Source organism: Vicia villosa, linkage group LG2 (genome assembly GCF_029867415.1).
Source record: "Vicia villosa cultivar HV-30 ecotype Madison, WI linkage group LG2, Vvil1.0, whole genome shotgun sequence".
Classification (NCBI taxonomy): Eukaryota; Viridiplantae; Streptophyta; class Magnoliopsida; order Fabales; family Fabaceae; genus Vicia; species Vicia villosa.
In genome coordinates, this window is record NC_081181.1 from 83496134 (window position 1) to 83503450 (window position 7317).

Consider the following 7317-nt stretch of genomic DNA (forward strand, 5'->3'; position numbering starts at 1 on the left):
TCATCACACTTGAATTATCACACAATTGCACCAACAACCACATACTCATGAGTTGTTCACATACTACTCATATTCATAGTATTCCTGCACCAAAATATTATCACAATACACAACAACTAGTCCCAACGATTCAATATTTTTATAAGTTCAAAACATCTCAACAGAGTATTTTTATTAGTTCATTCTATACTCCTAATTCGTAAAAGTTATACAAATATTAATAATTATAACTCAACAGGGTTTTTAAGAAACTCTAAACAATTCTACAACAATTCCTACAACTCTAAAGTGCTAAAAAATAATCTATTGACAAATCTCATGAATTTAATTAAATGAGAGTCTGACTCAAGTAATAATAAAACTCTAAAGAATCAAATACATTCAATATTAATTCTACGGCTTTCAAGTTTAACTCTTAACCGCTCGAAAGCAACTCTATCAATTCTATTGACAACTCTAACAACTTTATTGACAACTCCAATAATTTTGTTGACACCTCTAACAAAATTAAAATTAACCTAAATTAGTTAATTAAGTGAATGTTTATCTCTAATTTAAAACTCTTAAAAATTATATACAAATAATAATAATAAAATATAATAATAATAATAATAATTATTATTATTAATATTATTTTATTAATTATACTAATATATATATATATATATATATATATATATATATATATATATATATATATATATATATATATATATATATATATATATATATATATATATATATATATATATATCGAGGAGGGATATATTTACTCCAAGAGTAAGTGTTGAAGACTTACTCCAAATCTTAACCATTGATTACCATTAATCTAAGGGCTTTAATTAATTTTGTATATTGGAAAATATTTCCAAAAATAATTAGATTAAATGATCAATTAAAACCGTTAGATCAATGAAAATTAATGGTTAAGATTTGGAGTAAGTCTTCTACACTTACTCTTGGAGTAAATATATCCCTCCTCATATCCTCATATATATATATATATATATATATATATATATATATATATATATATATATATATATATATATATATATATATATATATATATATATATATATATATATATATATATATATATATTAGTAAATTTGAACTTTATGTTGAGCTAGTGGTACCAGACTTATCAGTATACTAGAAACGTGATTCCAATTTGCAAATAACAATATCACTACAGTATTGCTAATTTGTTATTCTCAATTAATTTGTGATTTATTCATTTGTTATATTGTCGCTACAGTACCTGCTACTTTGTCACTCTTTATTTAATTTCTAAGTGTATCGCATAGTAAAAGAAAGCTACTGTATACATGTATATATGTATATGATAAACGAAATCGACACTATATTACATATTTTTCTCTAATATCAAAACAGTATATTATATATGAATTTCACTTAATCCATCAATACAAACACAATTAATCATCACATATTAAGGATTATCATTAAAAACTAACAATTACAAAATCATGGGAATTTAGGAACTTCATCGTAAACATGTTTTTATTTATCATACATTCTCGTACAATCCCAATAATCATATAAAAACTGACTCTTGGGTTTCCTCCTTAGGTTTTTTTCTTCTCTTTCTCCCTTTTCCTTTTTTAGGTTTGACTCTTCTCATTTTTTTTCTCTTACCAACTCTATTTTCTCTTTTTATTAAACTCTTACCAAATAACACTCACTCTAATAACCACTAATGGGCTTACTAGCACACCCCCATATTTACCCTTCACATTCCACTAAATTAAGCCCATTTACTTATTGTTCTACTATTTTCTACAATTTTAATTTAATTAATTAATTCCATCATAAGCCGACATTATATTCTAGAGATAACCCTACGGTTCGGCATTCTCAACCCGACTAACCCATCACATGGAACATATATCAAATAATTTAAAATAAAATAAATTACTTACAACATCAAACAGTTAATTAATTAATTATTATAATATATATATAGCTAATTAATAAACTATACAATTAACTAATAAAATTGGGGTGTTACAATTATCGTCTTTAAAAAGGGGGAGAATGTGAATCCTTGTTTTGTAGGTAATATGTTTTTGTTTTGATGATGACAATTGTAACACCTCATATTTTCAATTTATTAATTTAATTGAGATTTAAATTAACTATTCAGAAATTCGGTATTTTAATTGGATTAATGAGAGAAATGTGGAGTATAGAGCTATAGGGCCAGAGCCGTGGTTAGTAAAGAGGGGGTAAGATTATTAGGCCTTTTTACTAAAGTTATACTCTATTATGAAAATAAAGGAATTTGAAAATAGAAGAGGAAAAAGGAGAAAAAGAGGAGAAAAAGAAGAACGCGAAAGAGAGGAAGAAGGGCATAAAAAGAGGAAGAGGAAGATTCAAGATTTTTGGCTAAGGTAAGGGCTGACTATTTCCAATTAGCATCTATTATCGATTTAGAGGTAATGGGATTGATTATTTCTATTGTTGTTCTCAATTGTATGAATTGTGGTTTTGAGATTTTGGAACCTTTAGGGTCAAATTGATGAATGCAATGCAATTGATTGATTATGAATAATACTTGATGTTGAATGTATCTAAAATTTGGTAGAAATGTGTTAAAGTGATTGTTTTGGTGTTGTTTCTATGCTGCAAATGTTTTGGGACGTTTTGGGATGATATTTAGATGTTAGGAATGTTTGGATGGTGAAAGGATTGGAGCTACACCATTAAAATGCATAATTTTTGGTTCTGTCAGTGAAGTAACCGGTTACCTGAGAGCAAAAAGTGAAAAAAATGACTTTTGGACTGAGGTAACCGGTTACCTGAAATGAGGTAACCCGTTACCCTGCATGTTAAGCTAAATTTTTAGAATTTCGAAAATTCGTATCTTTTCACCTGTAAGTCTGATTGACGTGCCGTTTGGACCGTTGGAAAGCTATAATAAATTCCTAGCTTATAAAAATGGATTGAGAACCCTTAGAAAATTATTTAATATAACTTATGCTTGTTGTATGTGTTCGATCCATATGAGTTGATAATGATGTTGTATGCTAGATACAATTGGTTGTACGTATTCGATCCGTGTGAGCTCATAATGATGCCTTATGATGAACTGACAATAAATATGCTCTTCTTAATGAATAGATTTAATTGTGTCATGATGTTACTTGACTTGTGTACTATAATGTTTGTTGATTATATGATGAATTTAGTTGAATTACCACTATTCGTTTTGGTGTTGTTGTTGCTGTCTGGGAGGCAGTAACCAATTACTGGAATTGGGGTAACCGGTTACCGCTGTTACGAGTGGGATTTTGGTCTGTCCGCCAGACAGTAACCGATTACTTGGATTGAGGTAACCGGCTACCACTGAAGTTTTTGAAAAATTATTTTATTTTTAAATATTCGAAACTTTTGATCCGAGCGTCCGATTTATGTGTCGTTTTGGGTGTTGCGAAGCTGATTAAGAGCTTTAAATGATGAATTGTAGCATTGTGTACATATATGTGTGAATGTAGCAATGTGTTGTTATGGTGATGAAACTATCTTGATTTTCATTGTGATTGGATGGTGTTTGACATGAATATGTGTGATATGATTGAGTGACTGCTAAGACATGTGCATGCTTATTGGTGATGAAATTGCAAGTTGTAATGAGATGATGCGATGCATCGGATCGGTGATGTTATAAGTATGTCATATGTGTGCATTCATTCATACACATTTTGGTGATGGATCCCGGTGATGTTGTGGATCAAATGGTGGGCATAATTCTCATTGTGTGGAATTTGTGCCTGTTGGGCTGTATCTTGGTGAAGAATAGATCAGTTGGATGAGTTTATCCCATGTGTGGTACCACATGCATAGAGTCTTGCATTGATGTATGTATTGTTATAACATGATTGGGAGACTCCTAGTGTTATAACTTAGAATTGTATTTGTGATGGTTTGTATTTCGTAACTGTGGATGATTTACACTAAGTTTCGTAACATGATACAATAGGGTGGACAATTGCTTATGATGTTTGTTATTTATGAGCTTATAACATTTGTTAATTGTGAATCTGTCTCACCCTTACATGTTGACATTTTTCAGATTGAGGAGTAACGACTTATTTTCTTTGGTGAGGATAGCTCATAGAGTTAATCCATTTATTTTGGGGTCGTATCGGTGTCATGCTCTGGTCTTGTAACATTGGGGAGCGTTAATTGTTTTAAGAGTTATTTTAATAAACACTTGTTTTTAATTATTTGGATAATTTTATTGAAGTGAAATGGTGAATTTTAATGTTGATGATTGAAGTTTACATTATCCAAATTAATGTTGATTCCACTGTGTTTAAACATGTTTGATTTTATTATGTTCCTCGGAAAAGCATGACAGGTGTTTTATTTAATGTATGGAGTTGTAACATCCTTTTGCATGTTTTACTCTGAATTTATTTAATATTTCTCGGGGGTTTAGAAGGGTGTTACAATAATTGTGAAGGACTGTGAAACAGAAGACAAGAAAGATAATATCAACATGATGACAATTTTGACGAACAAAATAAGATATTCAACATGATAAAGATACAACATGATATCAACTGAAAAATATCAAAAAAGAAAAAATTTAGCACAGTAAAGACACAATCATTAAGAAAGTCAACCAATATACTTAAGAGGTTAAAGATTCAAGCCATGAGTTTGATAAAGGATTCACAAAGTTTTCAGATAAAGCTTCAGATTTTACAAAGGTTCTTCAGACAAAGGCGGACAAATAGATTATATCAAAAGTCTCAAGAGATCTCAAGCAAAGTGTCAACACAATGAATACATCAGATATAGACTTATGGAAGTCATCCCACTTCAGTAAGTGAATGAAAATTTTGTAAACGCAAAAGTCTTTCGTTATAGAAGTGGATGACTATAAGAATACACACTCTTAAAACCTTTTTATAAGATGCTTTGAAAAGAATAAACCTTGATAAGTATATATAGAAGTTGCATAGAAAGAGATGAGAGCATTGAAAAAGCCAAAAATATTTTTAGACTAGATCTAAATCGATTATGTCAATCAATTAGATTGGTGCATTTTTGAAGATTAAGGTAGTTTGAATGCACTTAATCGATTAGAAACGTCTATATATCATTTCTTACTTATTTTGGAACTCATAGTCGTTACTTTTAAATGATCTACTCGATTGGTCTAATCGATTAGTAACAGTCATTTTTTATTTAAAGGTTTTCTCTTTAGGAGGATTTGAAGCCTATAAATAGTGGCCTCATTTTTTATTTCATTTCATCCAGAACTCAATTTGTGTATTGACACACACTCTCTAAATTTTATTTTCACTTTCTCTCACTAGTTATTATAGCCAAATGTTTTGTGAGGAAAGATCTTTGTGAGTGAGGTGTCTTTGCAATTCTGGATGCATGACATTATATAAGTTCTTCAAGAATGTTTTTTATGCATCTTGGATGACTACAGTTCATTTAGAGATAAAAATATGTGGTTTGAAGTTAAACATGTTAAAAGCTTTGGTTGAAATTTGTGTGATTAGTTCCTGATATTTAGTTAGGTTGAAGATTGTTAATACGGTTGAACATCCCTTAAGGCTATTATATAGCCTTGTTCATTCAAAGGATGAAGTTCTTCAATATTGATGATCTTACCATTAGGTTCATGATTAGCCCGTATAAAACCATAGATTAGAAGACCAACCTATTAAAATCTCAAGAGGTTATTGGTTATCTTTTTAAATCAAATTGAGATCAGATATTTTGTGGAGAGAAGTATCATTACTTCAATATATCATGGGGAAGGAAGCTTGGACACTTCACTCTCAATATTTCAATGGAGAAGATGCAAACGACCATATCATTTGTCATGTATTATTATGGTTGTCGGACAACCACCATTTTCTTGTATAAGGGGGTTCGTCAGCTTCACATACTATATACTCTCATGTACTTATTGAAAACTCCCAAGATAAATTCTTGGGGAGAGGAGTAGGTCCTTTTGATTTTACTAAACCTATATAATTCTCGGTGTTTTTCGTCTTCCCTTAAACTCTTTATTTTTTGCACTTTATTTCAATATTTCTTTTTTGCTTTTTTAGATATAGAAAACTATTTTTTAAATTATGATTTTAATGTAGAAATTTTTTCAAAGCTTTCAAATTCATGTTTTTTCTAAACGACACAATTTACCTAATACTGTGTGTGAAGTCTCAAATCAAATAGTCTACACCAAATTAATACATCTATGTTGTCTTCTTCAAACTAATAGCTTTCTTCATGTTCGTTCATTAAACTTATACTCCGATTTCGTTTATGTTTCTATTTATGCTTATTGTTTAAGTTTCAAACCCTAACATATAAAGTTTAAATCTTAGCTATTGTTTTTGCTTCAAACCCTAAAATTTAATGGTCTGACTTGTTCCTTTTACTGTTTGTGTTTCTGCTTGTTTGTATCTGTAGGTATGGTTAGATGGATGAAAACATTAACGAGGATGAAGCTAAAGGGAGCGCAACAAACTTGTGTAAGCGCTGCAAACCGATGTTTGCTGCTCTCACTTTAGTTTCACCCTCCTTTCCTTTTATTTTGGATTCCATTATATGACATGTATGTTCTATGTTGTTTAAGGTTTTGTTGTTGATGAATGTTGTTGTTAATATTTGTTTTAGATATGTTTAATATATCTTATATGGTTTCCTTGTTTTTCCGACACCTTACCGAATATATAACTTTTCAGATTGCATTAGAAAATTATAATATGATAGATAAGGTTATATTTGAAAAAAAGTTGCACGTTTAATTCTAGACAAGAATCCTTTAGTTCATTATCTGCATTTTGCTCTTTAACAGAGAGAACTTGGTTTAATACTTCTTATTTTTCATCCTCCCATTCCTCCACCTCTAATTTAGTTTGCAATGTAAATAATATGTTGGAAAATAAACAAGAGGTGAAGGAACGGAGTTGAAGAACTAGGAGCATTAAAACAAGTTCTAACAATTAAATAGCAAAATGCGGATGAGGAGTTGAAGAATTATTGTCTAGTATTGAACGTGTTATTTGTTCTTCTAATATAACTTAATTTGTCATATTAAAATGTTCTATATTAATGACATGTTATATATTTAGTGAGCACTGGCGAAATAAGCATTTCACATAATTTTTAGTAAACTCAGTGTATATAGCACAACAATTGTGTAGAAAAATCATTGTTAAATGTTTTTCTTTAAATTATATCACAATAGTTATTTAGAATAACCGTTGTGATAGTTAGTGCGCTTCCAGACATATAATCACGGTCGCACGTCCGTGG